Below are 17,360 nucleotides of genomic sequence, written 5' to 3' on the forward strand. Positions count from 1 at the left end.
TCATGACATGATACATAAAAAATTGAAGTTTATGTAGACGACAAAATTGCATAATCCCGAACAGAAAAGGAGCATATACAAGTCCTAAGGAAATTGTTCTTAAGGTTGAGAAAATTTCAGTTAAAGCTCAATCCAGCAAAATGCAACTTCGGGGCTAGGTCAGGAAAATTGCTAAGATTTGTAGTCAATGAAAAGGGGATCAACATCGACCCAGATAAAGTTAAGGATATACAAGAGTTGCCTCTACCGTGCACTCAAACAGAAATTCAAGGTTTTCTCGGAAGATTAAATTACATCGCCCGGTTCATTTCACTGCTAACTGAGAAATACGACCTAATATTCTGTCTCCTTAAGAAACACAATCCAAGCATTTGGGATAAGGAGTGCCAGAAGACTTTTAACAAGGTCAAACATTACTTGTCCAATACCCCAATACTGATCCCATCTAGCCTAAATAAGCTGCTGATACAGTACTTGGCAATATTTGGAAATTCCATGGGATGCGTGTTTGGCCAAAACGATAAGTCAGGAAGAAAAGAAAGAGCAATATACTATCTCAGTAAGAAATTCACTGAATGTGAGATAAGATATTCGCTAATCGAGAAACTGTGTTGCGCCTTGATTTGGACAACCCAAAGACTGAGACAATACATGTTGTACCAAACAACTTGGCTCATCTTAAAGATGGACCCTCTGTAACACCCCTATCCCGTAACCGTCGCCAGAATAGGTAAGGGGCATTACCGGACTTGTAACTCATGTCAGAACAGTAAAATTTTGAACTTTTTCTTGAAATAAAGATCGTTCGTTTAAATAAGTACTAAGCACAACTAGAGGTAAAATTTAAACTTCACTAAGTAAACATTCAAAAGATGCCATTTTCGCATGGCTTATATACATTTACCAAAAATATTCTTCCGCCACTAGTCTATTCTATACATGCCATAAAATAATTCTAAACATAACAGTAACAAGCGGTGGATAGTGATAGTGTGACTAGTTGCTGACGATCCCCGAGCCTGTAGCTTCGTAATGAGATCTATAAAACAGAGGAAACAGAGTAAACGGAGTAAGCATTACAATGCTTAGTAAGTTTTAAGCAGTGTCAACAGATAACAATCAAATTATAACATAGTTGTTCGTATTTTTATTTCACTCTTCCTTCGGGCATACCATCCCTTTACCGAATATGCACATCTCATCATATGCAATAGGCAGATAAACTTTCACATAAAAGTGAGCTCATGTGACATAGATATATCGTATGATTTTACATAACCTCTCACACTGATCCGATGTCACATAATCATAGGAATAGTCTCATAGATTGCTCTCGTATGCATCACATAACTACCTTATGATTTTGTTCAAATCAAGCTCACATATAAACTTGGTGTACGTACCTGTTTAACCTTTCGCATTGAATATATTTATAAGCAATTCTTATTACGAAGTCTTATAGGTTTAACCTCTACTCGGATTATCAGCAAGACCTTTAGCTCAGACGAAATCTCCACACGAAGTTATCGGGTCTTACCCGGACAAAATCTCCACACGTAGTCATCGAGTCTTACCCGGACAAAATCTCCACACGTAGTCATCGGGTCTTACCCGGACATACTCTCCACATGTAGTCATCGGGTCTTACCCGGACATAATCTCCACACGTAGTCATCGGGTCTCACTCGGAATATATTTCGAAGTCTCATGTACATTTAATCACATGTTACAACATTCACATCGACTGTCATATTTGTAATTCATTTGCCTCATCAAATATCTAATAATACACACCTTTCACATTTGGTCGTTCGGCCACAATATACGCACATCGCCTATATATTTCACACTAGCCATTCGGCTTTACCACATATATGCATGTTCATATTCACCACATTGGCCATTCGGCCTTATCACACATATGCATGCTCACATTCATCACATTGGCCATTCGGCCTTATCACATATATGCATGCTCACATTCATCACATTGGCCATTCGGCCTCATCACATATATGCATGTTCACATTCATCACATAGGCCATTCGGCCTTATCACATATATGCATGTTCATATTCACCACATTGGCCATTCGGCCTTATCACACATATGCATGCTCACATTCATCACATTGGCCATTCGGCCTTATCACATATATACATGTTCATATTCACCACATTGGCCATTCGGCCTTATCACACATATGCATGCTCATATTCATCACATTGGCCATTCGGCCTTATCACATATATGCATGCTCACATTCATCACATTGGCCATTCGGCCTTATCACATATATACACATTCACATTCATCACAGAAAATCCTAAATCAAAATATAAATTTTCATGTATTCACATCACAATTATCCAAATATACTTCACATACCACATATACTATCATGTATACACTTTGTCTTGGCCGAATCTACACCAATCATTTTCCAATGAATAATTTAATTTCACGTCATACTATCATTTCATATTCGAATACTCATAAACTTACAATTTCACAAATTTTAATATCGAAGATCCGTCTAGCACTCATATATCGTTTTACAATATCACGATTTAGAATTCACGTATGGGTTTAATCAATAGCTTATGAGCAACTAAAACAAGTTTTATCCATATTTACAACAAAATCACATATTCACTACGAGATGTTTTCCTGAGCAATAGTCACTAAATTATTTATAACTGGAGCTACAAAACTCCAAATCACTTGCCGTTAATTTTCCCTGAATATAAACTCGTATATCTTCCATCCATAAAATTTCCAGAATTTTAGGTTTGGCTAATCAGTACCAGATTTTCTTAAAGTTTCCCCTGTTTCACTGTTTGACTAATCTGACCACTCTTCACTACGAATCAAATTTTTCATTGTACAGAATTCATAATGTGTTCTATTGGATTTCATTTGAAACTAGACTCATTAAGGAGTCTAAGCATATAAATATTATCTTATAACCATTTTTGTACAAATTATAATGATTTTCCAAAAATAGAACAGGGATTTCGAGTCATTCGATCTTGTCCCACACAACTTTAAATATCTCTTTATAGGAAATTTCTATGCTTCCACGGTCTCTTTTATAAGAAACTAGACTAACTAAGCTTTGATTACATATTTTATTCAGCCTATAATTCCACACCAACAATTTATAGTGATTTTCTAAAATCACGTTATCTGTTGCTGTCCAAAGCAAATTATTACAATTTGCTCTTAAATTTCCAAGTCCAAACACTTATGAACTTACCATTTGAGTTTAAGACATATCATGGCCACATCATATCTTATTAAATCAACTCATTATGTCCTATTATGATTGAATTTACTCAACGTTTAATCACTTAAAACTTACCTCGGATGTGGTCGAACGATCTCGGCGGCTATTCGATCACTTTTTCCTTTCCCTTATCCAACTTTGGTCCTCTAAGCTCTTGAGCTAATTCAAACAAATTTAACTTATTAAAGTCTCATTATGCTAGCTTATGGCCGAGTATGACAAGGAGTTTGATAGGTCATATGGCCACCTTTAGCTCAAACACAAAATGGTCATACGCATTTTTAATCACATTGAGCAATTTAATACAATTAATCTAACATTTCCTCATGTGCACCTTTATGACCGAATACATGCAACACCAAGCTATCTATTCATTCATGTGTGCATCTTATTTAAGCATGTATATCCACAATCAATTCATCATATAAATATCTATGATTTCACTCAAATAATCTCATTACAACACATGGTGCTCCAACCATTATTTAAATTCAAAGCTCGGCTAGTATACATATATACACTAGCAATCAAATACTAACATTTGCACTTCATCTTAATAGCTAGCTTAGCAAACCTTAATTTAACACATAATTCATACATATCACATTCCAAGCATTCACTCCATTCTATCACTTAAAACACACACATTACTCAATAACTTCATAGTTCAAATTCGGCAACTACACCACTAATATTCAAAATCATATTCGGCCTTAGTACTCCCTTGTTAGCCGATTTTTCTTCATTTAGCAACTAGTGCACATATGTGCTCATTTGCTAGACTCTACTTCACCCAACTACCCCTTTCTCATCCAATTAACATGAACAGCATTTTCTCATGACATCAAGCATTCTTTAATTCGGCTATTACTAGTATGAGCTTTAACCATTCATATTTTTAGAAAGACCAAGTTCTTTCCTCAATACATTCATCATCAAGATTCAAGTAAAGCAATCAAAATTTCTTCCCTTATAACCTTAGCAAAGGCTCTATTCACCATCATTAGTGGAAATTTTTGCATGGGCTAAGCAAGAACCATGATAATTTACCTAAAACAAGTAATTATTTCACAATTTCAACACAATGTACTAACCTTCCTAAGGATTCAAGTGACCGAAATTTCTTCCCTCCTTTGCTTCTTCTATTCGCCAAGTTGAACAACAAAGGAAGAACTTTGTTTTCTCCTCTTTCACTAGTCACGGCAATGGGGAGTAAGGGGAGACAACTTTGGTTTCTCCTCCCACTCACCTCATGTTTTATCATTCTTAATTCATTCTTTTATTTTCTAAACTCATAGTGCTAATAAAAGAATTCATATTATCATCAATGACCCATCCATGGCCGGCCACTACTCATTAATAATGGATATTTGACATGCAAACCCTTTATTCATATGACATGCATTAATTGATCCTTATAGATTAACTATCACATTTTAAAAGTGTCATACATAAGTCCAATTAACTAAATTCACATGAAATTAACTAAATCGAAGCTTAAAACTTTCACACATTCATATTCACATATTTTAGACAATAAATATCATATTCAAATAATTTGGTGACTCGGTTTAGCGGTCCCGAAACCGCTTTCCGACTAGGGTCAATTTAGGGGTGTCACACCCTCTGAAGTAAATGATGGAGTTGACTACTTTGAATGGAAGAATGACCCAATAGAAAATTCTGCTTTCCGAATTCAATATAGTCTATGTGAATCAGAAAGTTATAAAAGGGAGCGTTATAGCAGATTTTCTAACCAATAGAGCTTTAGAAGATTACGAGCCTTTGAACTTTGATTTCTCGAATGAAGATCTAATGTATGTTGAAACCACTGAAGAAGACTCTCAAGAAGGTCATCCTTGGAAGCTAAACTTCGATAAAGCCTCAAACGCCATGGGTAACGGAATTGGGGCAGTCCTGGTATCGCCAAACAGAGATCATTATCCATTCACCAGTAAATTGGATTTTGATTGTACGAACAATATGGCAGAATACGAAGCATGCATCATGGGTATCTGTACAGCCATAGAACATAAAATCAAAGTGCTAGAGGTATATAGGGATTCTGCGCTAGTGATCTATCAACTCAAAGGTGAATGGGAGACGAGAGACCCCGAGTTGATCAATTATCGAATGCTGGTTCTGGAGCTAATTGAAGAGTTTGATGACATCACCTTCTGCTATCTCCCACGAGATGAAAATCAAATGGCTGATGCCTTGGCTACCTTAGCTTCCATGGTCAAAGTGAACAAATAGGAGGATGTAAAACCTATCCAGATGAGTATTTATGAGACTCCGACTCATTGTTACAACATCAAAGAAGAAGAAGAAGAAGAAGAAGAAGAAAAGGATGATAACCCTTGGTACCACGATATACTGTGATATATGAAGAATCATGAATACCCTGACCAAGTAACTGAGAATGATAAAAGGATGTTGAGAAGACTGGCCAGCGATTATGTCTTAGATGGGGAGATCCTATATAAAAGAAGAAAGGATCAAGTGCTACTAAGATGTGTAGACGCTGTCGAGGCTAAGAAAATCTTAGAAGAAGTCCACGAGGGTGTCTGCGGAACACATGCCAATGGTTTTACAATGGCCAGGAAAATTATGAGATTCGGGTATTATTGGTCTACCATGGAAGAAGATTGTATCAGTTACGCCAAAAGATGTCACAAGTGCCAAATTTATGGAGACAAAATTCATGTGCCTCATTCGTCTCTTTATGTCATGACTTCTCCATAGCCTTTCTCTATGTGAGGCATGGGTGTCATTGGGCCGAAATCACCAAAAGCTTCTAATGGGAATCGACTCATCTTTGTGGTCATCGATTACTTCACCAAGTCGGTAGAAGCCACTTTTTAAGTCAATGTCATGAAGTCAGCAGTTAGCAAATTCTTGAAAAAAGAAATCATATGTCGGTATGGAATGCCATAAAGGATCATCTTTGACAATGCATTGAACTTGAACAACAGTATGATAGTGGAGGTTTGTAGTCAATTCAAGATCAAACACCATAATTCGTCACCGTTTCACCCAAAAATGAATGGTGCAGTGGAGGCAGCCAATAAAAATAACAAGAAGATCGTAGGGAAAATGACTGAGACCTATAAAGATTGGCATGAGAAGTTACCATTTGCTTTATATTCTTATCGAACATCTGCCAAGACCTCTACCAGGGCAACACCTTTCTCTTTGGTTTATGGAATGGAGGCGGTTTTACCCATTGTAGTTGAGATTCCTTCTCTTTGAGTTTTGGCAGAATTGAAGTTGGATGAAGCAAAATGGATCCAATCCCAATATGATCAGCTAAACTTGATTGAAGAGAAAAGGTTGAAAGCCATCCATCATAGTCAGATGTACCAACAACGAATGATACGAGCTTACAATAAAAAGGTTCGTCTTAGAGAATTCCATGAGGGAGACCTAGTATTGAAAAATATCCTTCCTATACAAAAGGACTTCAGAGGAAAGTGGATGCCAAACTGGGAAGGACCTTATGTGGTGAAGAAAGCTTTTTTGGAGGAGCATTAATTTTAATCAAGATGGATGGAAAGAAGTTGCCTAATCCTGTAAATTCAGATTCAGTCAAGAATTACTTCACCTAAAAAAATGAAGAAGAAGAAAAAAGGAGAGGCCAAGGCGAAATCCTGAAAATGGCTTCTTGAGACCAAAGGGGTTTTGAGTTGAAAACCCGAGAAAGGGCAACTCAAATTTTAATCGAAGATGGGGCATGTGGTAGTCTTGTCCCCTTAGAATTAACAAGGAGGAGAAACGTTACATCTTGGGGCATCAACAAAGTACTCTAGATCTCCTAAACACATGTCAGGCTTAAAATGGTCCTTAGAAAGTTTTTGTAAAAAAGTTCATGCTGCGATATTTAGGGCACCTAATTTCATCTTACTTGTTTTTAATTTTAGCAATGTTTGTTATTTTGATTAATCCATTCATTACGAGCCTTGCTGCCAATAAATTTCAACATTGACCACCACGATCTTTTTCAAGCATTTTCGTTGAAATAACGATTAATGGACTACTAACATTCAAGTAAAAGGAGTTCTGCATATTTCTTTGAAAGGTTTTCTAAATAATACAAGAACTTGAAACAGGACCACTAGTCAAAACTAACCAAATTTAAGAGTTGGAAACATTTTAGAAAGAATAGTCTAAATTGTGATTATTTCTTTGAGTTTTTTATTAAAAAATACTAGCTGAACAATAAGGCAGGGTAATGCGTCAGTGATATAACCTTTATGAACAACGAGTAATGTCAACCTAAGCATTAAAAATGGAATCATTCTCAAAAAATGACATTCTGCATTCATGCAAAAATCATTCATAAGCATCTAGTTAGGAGCATTTGATTCATCCTGATCATGAATCCTAATCACTAGGCAAAAATAGGCCCATAAAATGGATTTTACAGGTCATGTTCCCTAAAGAATGGTGTAACAAGATTAGAGAAATCATAAATCCTATACCCTGAAGTTACAGTGGGATGGGTTGAAATCATTATGGCAGATATTATCTCCCTGAAGTTGTAGTGGAGCAGATGAAGCCACTAATCTTATCTTCCTGAACTTGTAGTGGAGCAGATTGAATATAGCAAATCTTATCTCTCCGAAATTGTGGTAGAGCAGATTAAAATTATAAACCTTATCTCCCTAAAGTTGTAGTGGAGCAGGTTGAAGTTACAAATCCTATACCCCTGAAGTTGTAGTGGGATGGGTTGAAATCATTATGGCAAATCTTATCTCCCTGAAGTTGCAATGGAGTAGATTGAAGATAGCAAACCTTATCTCTCTGAAATTGTGGTAGAGCAAATTAAAGTTACAAACCTTATCTCCTTGAAGTTGCAATGGAGTAGGTTGAAGTTACAAATCCTATACCCCTGAAGTTATAATGGGATGGGTTGAAATCATTATGGCAAATCTTATCTCCTTGAAGTTGCAGTGGAGCAGATTGAAGCCATTAATCTTATCTTCTTGAAGTTGCAGTGAAGCAGATTGAAGATAGCAAATCTTATCTCTCTGAAGTTGCAGTAGAGCATATGAAAATTATAAGTCTTATCTCTCTGAAGTCGCAGTGGAGCAGATTGAAGTTATAGATCTTATCTCTCTAAAGTTATAGTGGAGCATATTGAAATTAGCGAATCTTATCTCTCTGAAGTTGCAATAGAGTAAATTAAAGCTACGAATGTTATCTTCCTCAAGTTGCAGCGGAGTAGATTGAAACCACAATTCCTATACCCCTGAAGTTGTGGTGGGATAGGATGAAGCCACTTGAAAAAGAGAAGTACCAAAGAGGTCGAGATTCTACAAGACCATGAAAATTTAGCCCTTTTAAAAATCTTTGCTTCATTTTCGTTAAACGACAATGAGCAAAGAGGGGCAGTTGTAAATGCCCAAATTTTCTCGAGCCCATAAAAAATAAACCAAAAAATTAAATAAATTCTAAGACCAAATTTACAAGACCTAAACAACCCAAAATTAAAAAAAAACCGTAAAGGCCTAATGGCCCAACAACCTAAAATCATTTTCAGAAACCCTAGCCCCTCTTCGCGCCACACCCCCTTGTCAGCGTGCTCGCGCCCCGAGGTCTGCCACCACTACTCCTCTGCCACCACCTCTGTTGACCAAGTGCCAAACCTGCAAATGGATGAAATGACAGAAACCATACGCAGAAACAGTAGCAAAAGACAGAAGTAGCACAGTAGAAACAGTTGAAATAGTGAAAATACATAGAAAAACCAAAATCTAATGTATTAATCAGCTATAAAAAGCCACCACAATCAATGTAATATGGCAACAGAGAAAAATACAAAAAATAAAAAAATCAATCCAAAGAAAAAAAACTTTAGTTCTTGAGCGAAAGATTATTTTTTCTGCATATTTATTTTGCCAAATACATCATATATATATATATAAAGAGAAGAATACGGGAGTTTTACCTTTGTTATCGTCGCGGCGGAGATCGGTGTAAAAATTGAAAGCCTCTTCTTTCGTTGTTGAGCTTTGGCCAGATCTAGGGGTTTTTAACCCCAGATCCAAAACCCCCAGAGGACGAGGATAAAAAAAGCCCTTTTTTACGATCTCCAGCCACCGAGAGTGGCTGAGCCGTCGCCAGCGACCGGTGGCCCATGGCGGCTCAATGGTTCGATCTTAGGCAATGCCAAGAGAGAAAATGAAGAGAAAGAACTTTTTTTAAAAAAAGAAAAGCAAATGACTTTTTTTTCTTAAAATTTCTGCTTTTAGAGCATTCCAAAATGGCGGCGTTTTGGGTTTCATTTCCAAACGCCAAAACGACGTCGTTTTAACAATAACCCAGAATCCAACCCGATGACCCGACCCGTAAGGCTAGGATCGGCGTGTTTTCTAGCGCATGGGTTATTTGCACGTGTGGTCCTTCTGCTTTTGCGACACCTTGCAATTTAGTTTTTTTTTTAATTTTTTCGCATAATTATATCTTTGTTTCATTTTGGTCCACATTGAAACAGTGCACTCTGAGGACTGGGAATAATTTTCCATCTAGTCCCTGCACCTTTACATGTGTTTTATTTCAGCCCTTCAAGCTGCCCTTTCCTTTCTTTATTTTAAAATATATCCCAGAGTTTTTTTAAATTGCAATCTAACCCTTGGTTATTTAATTTTTAATTTCAACCTATATATATATATTTTATGTGTTGTGTTTATTTATCTATTTGTTATCTTATACTCTTTATATATGTTAAAAATTTTAATGTTTATATTTTCTTTATTTAAATATTTGTTGTTTGTATTATTTTCTCACTACTATTATTTATTTATTTATTTATCACTTGTTTCTTTTTATTTTTGTATATTCAAAGATTGTTATATTTTTACATTTTACTTTTTTTATATGTATATATCTTCATGTTTCAATTTGTTTTACTACTTTATCATTTCTTTGTTGTCTTTATACTACTCTTAAGGCATCTCGCATTTTATTTCTTTTATTACTTTATTTATTTTATTATTAATATCATGAATTAATATTTTATAATCATAATGATTTTATTATAACATCCCTTATTTATTTATTTTATATATTATCCTTGTATAGCCATTTTATATTATTTCATCATTACTACCACATGCGCTAATTCAAGCATAATAGGTCGTTTTATATTATACCCGACTAAAAGAAATATACATCGTTTAAATATTATATTTTTATTATTAATTTTTTTAAATTTAAGGTAATGTTCCATATTTGGGGATTTGAGAAGTCGTACCCTAATTTACGGGGTTTTGATTTTCTCGTTGAACCTAGATGACCGAATATCCTTTTAAAATTAAAATACATGAGAGTTAAGTAAAAAATAATAAAATGCAAGCCTAATCTCAAGGATTCGAGGTGTCGTGTCCTAACTTACTGGATGTGACATTTTGTTACTTCGGGATAAGAAGGCATTTTATACACATTTTGATTCATTCGAGTAATTAAAAATAATATAATACAAAGAGTGATCATATTTTAAATTTTTTTCGAGTTTTCAACTTTCGACATTAAGACATTAATTAATCAATTAGGTACCAATTTTGGGCGTTACAAGGGTGCTAATCCTTTCTCTTACATAACCGACTCCCGAACCCATTTCTGGATTTTTGTAGACCGAAAAAAATTATTTTAATAGATTAAACCTTTTATTAAAAAGATCAAGTTTCGAGGTGATCTGATCACACCTCATATAAAAAGTATGGGTGGCGACTCCCATTTTCATTCATTTTCAAAATAAAATTCGGTTTCAAAAAAATGGTTTCGACATGAATAGTCATGGAAGGTTCTGCATAGAGCAGACTTTGTGAGGAAGAACCTAAAAAAGTAGGGAAACCAACAAGCAGGTAAGGTTCTTAACCTTTCTATATACGTGGGGAAAAGTTCAGGAACATCAGAACTATTTTGAGGGTTCTGCATGTTTTTGGAAAAATGGGTTTAAGTCAAGAATGTGGAGTATAACCCATGATAATTTTTTATAACCGACTACTTGGAGAATGAAAGCTTCGGTGTTCAAGAAAAAAGTGGTAAGTCATGGAAATGATAAGGTGTAACACCTCAAACTCGGCTCGGATGCTATGGCCGTATCTGGCGTGTCACATTGAAGTGTTTTGGTAAAAATCTTGTTTTCATTGAAAACCTTTCCTCAAGATATGAAACCCTAGTTAACTTATGAAAACTCTCTTTTTAGTTGAAAAAGCTTTGTTTAAAACATTTGATTTAAGAAAACTTATCATTTAAAAATCTAGTTGTGGAAACGTAGAATAACATGCTATAATTTAAGAAACCATGTTTAACCTCTCATAATTACATCGCATAAAAATAATAACCCAATAATAATAAGAAGGAAACCTTATTACAATCTAGACTGACAAGTACTTAATAAAATAGAATTTGTATGCTTTAAAAAAAAAACAAAACACAAGTCCGTGTTTCTTGCTAGCCGGCCATCCAGAGTCCCTCCAACATCGAACCTTCTACTGAGCATCACCTGAAAATAAAATAAAAAGGGGGGTGAGTTTTCAAAAACTCTGTGACAGCCCTAAAGTGACCCTAGTCGGAAAGCGGTTTCGGGACCGCTAAATCGAGTCACCAAATTATTTGAATATGGTATTTATTGTCTAAAATATGTGATTATGAATGTGTGAAAGTTTTAGGCTTCGATTTAGTAAATTGCATGTGAATTTCGTCAAAAGGACTTATGTGTGACATTTTTGAAATGTGATAGGCTAATCTACAAGGATCAAATAGTGCATGTAATCAAAAGGGAGGACTTGCATGTCAATTTTCCCGCCCCTAATATGTAGTGGCCGGCCATGAGCATGGGTGGACAAAGTGTTATGGCTAAAAACATGTCATAAACATGTTGGGATAATGCATTATGCAAGGAATAATAAAATAAAGAGAATGGGCAATGTGTGTGTTTGTTTCCCCCCCCAACCCCATTGCCGTGAGTTGAAGGAAAGAAAACAAAAAAAAAAAAATGTTCATTCTTGAACATCCTTGGCCGAATAGAGGAAAGAAAGGAAGGGGAAGAGCTTGAGAAAATCGGCTATGGTGGTTGTTAGACTAAGGTATGTTTGAAGTTGTCCATGAGATTCATGCATGTTTTTATTTGTTAGTTTAAGTTCTAGCTAGCCCATGGTTCAAATCTTTCTTTGTGTCATGGAGATGGTATTCGCTAAGGTGGATTGGTGTTGATGTCATTTACATGCTAAAATGAAGCTTTGTAATGATGCATGTGATGGTGGATTGATGACTCTTGAGTCTTCTTTTTAAAATTTTGGGTGAGATATTAAGTTCTTTGTTTAACCATGACCAAAATTGAAATGGTATGGTGTTGTGATGCATTCGGCCATGGTAGGAAGTAGAAGGAAATATGGTTGTTGTTAGATGAAGTAGAGTCTAACAAATGAGCACATATGTGCATTAGTTGCTAGATGGAGAAGAATCGGCTAGCAAGTTGTGTGCTAAGGCGAATATAGTTTTGTATATTAATGAGTAATGCATGTGTTGAATTGATGAAAAGGAGAGGATGCTTTAATAGTGTATATATGTGTATTAGCCAAGTTTTGAACTTGAAACAAAATGGTGTTTAGTCAATACGAGTGACCATACTTGTAGAATGTATTAAGTGTTGCAATCGGCCTTAGCATAGATGTGTATGTTCGGCCACATGAATGAGTACATAAGTTGATGTGTATGTTCGCCATAGGTAAGCATATTGATGGCTTTATCTTGACTTAGAAAATTCGGCTAAGGGAATATTAGCTAATATGTTGAATTCGATTAGTGATTTCGTACATATGGGACTTTAATGTCTAATGTATATATGGGCTAAGTGCCTTGAGGTTCTCTTTTGATGTTCAAATGAATTGTGTTAAATTGCTTAATGTGATTAAAAATACGCATGACCATTGTGTATTTGAGCTAAAGGGTGGCCATATGACCTATTAAACTCCTTGTCATATTCGCCATAAGCTAGCATAATGAGACTTTAATAAGTTAAATTTGTTTGAATTAGCTCAAGAGCTTAGAGGACCACAGTTGGATAAGGGAAAGGAAAAAGTTATCGAATAGCACCGAAATCGTTGGACCACATCCGAGGTAAGTTTTGAGTAATGGAACTTAGATTATGATTTGATTAGATCATGCTCTTTGTATGTGGCTAATGAGCCGAAAGCTGCGAGTGTGATAAGTGTCTTGTGTTTGAGCTTTGCTAATGAAAATGAAATACGGATGTGTCATGATTTATTGATAAATGTGCATGGTTATTGAATGATGTCCGGCTAAGTCCCAAGGCTTTGTGCTAAGTGACTATATCCGGACTAAGATCCGAAGGCATTTGTGCGAGTTACTAATCCGGGCTAAGCCCAAGGCATTTAATGCGAGTTACTAAATCCGAGTTAAGTCCCGAAGGCATTTATGCGAGTTACTAAATCAGGTTAAGTCCCAAGGCATTTACGCGAGTTACTATAACCGGCTATGTCCCGGCGTTTGAATGAGTAGCTATATCCGGTTAAATGTCAAGGTACTTGATTTGGGAATGAGCAATCTTGCTGTAAAATTTCAGTTAATACGCTTGTAAAATCCCAACAATGAGGTATGTTTCAGTATGTGCATTGGAATAGTTGATTCCTTGAATAATATTCGCCGATCGAGTAATGAGCTTCCTATTTGGCTAAGATGATCCTTTATGTATGAATACAAGGGTTGGAATGTGAAGTAGGAATGATTTGAGAATATGTATAAATGGAATTATCCGTTTAGTTATATGAATGCTATACTTCTGATGTGCTTAAATTCTTTGCTCAAAACTTACTAAGCATTTAATGCTTACTCCGTTTCTTTGATTTTCTATATTATAGATTTTGGTTCTTCAGCTATCGGACTCGGGATTTTGAAGTCGAAGTCGCCCACACTATCAAAGCTCCTTTTAGTATACTTTTGGTTGAACTTTGAAATGGCATGTATAGGACTACCCTTTTGTTGTAGGTCATGTACCTTTCGGTTTTATGTAAATTTGGATAGCCATGCGAAAATGGCTTAAATATACTTTGATCATAGCATTATAATTGTTTTGTATGTTGTCCGTCGAGAGGTATGGAAATGTTGGTAACGGTTAGCCATGGGAATGGTTATTCATGATCACTTTGGTATATGTATGACAAACTCTAGTTGATCCATGGAGGATCATGAAATAGGTAAAGTTTACCTTAAAAATAGATGCTGGCAGCAGCAGTGATGTGGATGTGAAAAATCATTAAAAATAGTAGGAATGGAATTAAATAGTAAATAAATTATGTAATCGAACCTTGATGAATCTATTTTCATAGGAAAGTAACGAAACATTCATATGAACAGTATATTATGAGATGTTAAAGTTTTCGTGAGACAGGGCCAGAACGGTTTCTGGATCCCCTGATCCGACTGTGGAAATTCATTATAAATTAACCAGAGACATATAGAAGTTATGCCATATATGTATAGATTCCTTTTTGAGTCTAGTTTCTACAGAAATAAACAGCATCAGTATTGAAGCCCTGTACAGGGAGATATCCAAGTCGTAATGCATGAAGGTCAGTGTAGTCGCACCCTGTAACAGGGGAGAATTTAACTAATAAAATGTACTAATTGGGCCAACAAAAAATTCTATAAAAAATTCTGTAGATGGATATATGAGCCTAGTTTCGGGGAAAAATTACGAAACTGATTTTCGAGTTGTGGAACTCAAGTTATGATTTTTAAGGTGATAGTGATGCAGTTAGCGATGTCTGGAAAATTTTTAAATGGATGTGAGAGTAAATGAATTAAGTCGGTTAGCACCTCGTGTTCGACTCCAAGAACGGTCTCGGTGCACGGGGTGTTACAATTATATTGGTATCAGAGCTACGGTTTAGTCGATTCTAGGACTACCGTAATGCGTTGGGTTTAGCTATACATGCCATTTTATGTGATTATTTGATAGTGTGGTGATTTCTGACATTTGCAAATGTGTTTATTTATAGTAATGGATCCCGATCCCGACCGAGCGGTAGCTGATGATCTTGAGAGTGTAGCGCCTGCTCCCGCACAAGGGACAGCGCCGGCGGACTCTCAACCTAATGCTAGTAATCCGAATGATGAAGCTAGACAAGCTTTCTATAGCGTGATGAATGATTGGTTCAACCAATACATTCGAACTAATACGGCTGTTCCACAACCTCCATTCCCGACAAATACCACCCCCGCACCTACAATACCTCCGGTAACTGACCAAATAAGGTCAAATAAGCCCCCAGTTGACAGAATCCGAAAACATGGGGCTACCGAATTTAAGGCTACGGACAGCGATGATGCCGAGCAAGCTGAATTTTGGTTGGACAACACTATCCGGGTACTCGATGAGCTATCTTGCACACCCGATGAGTGCCTAAAGTGTACTATCTCCTTGCTACGTGATTCTACCTACTATTGGTGGAATACGTTGACTTCTGTTGTGCCTAGAGAGCAAGTAACTTGGGATTTTTTCCAAACCGAGTTTGAAAAAGTATATCGATCGAGATTTATGGATCAAAAACGGAAGGAATTTCTTGAACTTAAACAGGGTTCCATGTCAGTTACCGACTATGAACGAAAGTTTGTAAGGCTTAGCCGGTACACACGAGAATGCATTTCCTCAGAAGCCGTAATGTGTAAACGTTTCGAGGATGGATTGAATGATGATATAAAGCTGTATGTTGGCATTTTGGAAATCCGAGAATTTGTGGCACTTGTCGAGCGAGCTTGCAAAGCCGAGGAGCTCAAGATGGAGAAAAGAAAAGTGAGGCGGGAGCAAGGAGTTTCAGAAGAGGTCTTGGGAAGCCCTTCCCACGATCATCGAAGAAAATTAGAGATGGCTTAGGCCGGTCTAGAAACACTTGGGCTTTTCTAGACGAGATCGCGATCGACCCTGCGAGTGCACGAGTCACTTGATCGCCGGTGTGGGAAATGATCGTCGAGATAGAGCGAGTGCCGATATTGTGGCAAATGGCATTCGAAGTTGTAGATTCCATGACCGCTCTGTTACAAGTGCGGTCGGTTGACCACTTTATCAATGATTGCCCGAGATTGTCTAAATAGAATGTAAATCAGAGTGGGAAACCGAGTGCTACCATTGCTCGAGGTAGACCATCTAGAAACACGGGAAATGCTAGTGGTGGTCGAGAGGATCTAGAGATGCTACGACCGGATCCGAGGCTCGTGCTCTGCTAGGGCTTATGCTATCTGCCGCACGCGAGGATGCTTCCTCGCCGATGTTATTATCGGTACTTTTACTCTCTTTGATACTAATGTGATTGCTTTGATTGACCCTGGTTCTACTCATTCTTATATATGCAAAACCTTAGCATCCAGTAAGACTTTACCTATTGAGTCTACTGAGTTCGTAATTCGGGTGTCAAACCTCTTGGGTCGTTACGTGCTTGTCGACAAAGTGTGTAAGAAATGCCCCCTAGTAATTCGAGGTTCTTGTTTTCCGACGGACTTGATGCTTTTACCGTTTGATGAATTTGATGTTATTCTTGGTTTGGATTGGTTGACCGTGCATGATGCGGTTGTGAATTGCAAAAGCAAGACTATTGATTTGAGGTGCGCAAATAATGAGATAATCCGAGTCGAGTCTACTGACTTGAATAGGTTGCCAACTATAATATCGTCGATGTTGGCTCAGAAGTATGTAAGAAAAGGGTGTGAAGCATACCTTGCGTATGTACTTGATGACAAAGAGTTAGAAAGGAAACCCGAATCGGTGCCGGTGGTTTGTGAATACTCGGATGTCTTTCCCGAAGAATTACCGGGTTTACCACCTGTTCAGGAAGTAGAGTTTGGTATTGAGCTTGTACCTGGGACTACGCCAATTTCGATAGCTCCGTATCGTATGGCACCAACCGAGTTAAAAGAATTGAAAGCTCAGTTGCAAGAGTTGACGGATAGAGGTTTCGCTCGACCAAGTTTCTCACCTTGGGGTGCACCAGTATTGTTTGTGAAAAAGAAGGACGGAACCATGAGGTTATGCATTGACTATAGTCAGCTA

This window comes from Gossypium arboreum, chromosome 1 (assembly GCF_025698485.1).
Source record: "Gossypium arboreum isolate Shixiya-1 chromosome 1, ASM2569848v2, whole genome shotgun sequence".
Classification (NCBI taxonomy): Eukaryota; Viridiplantae; Streptophyta; class Magnoliopsida; order Malvales; family Malvaceae; genus Gossypium; species Gossypium arboreum.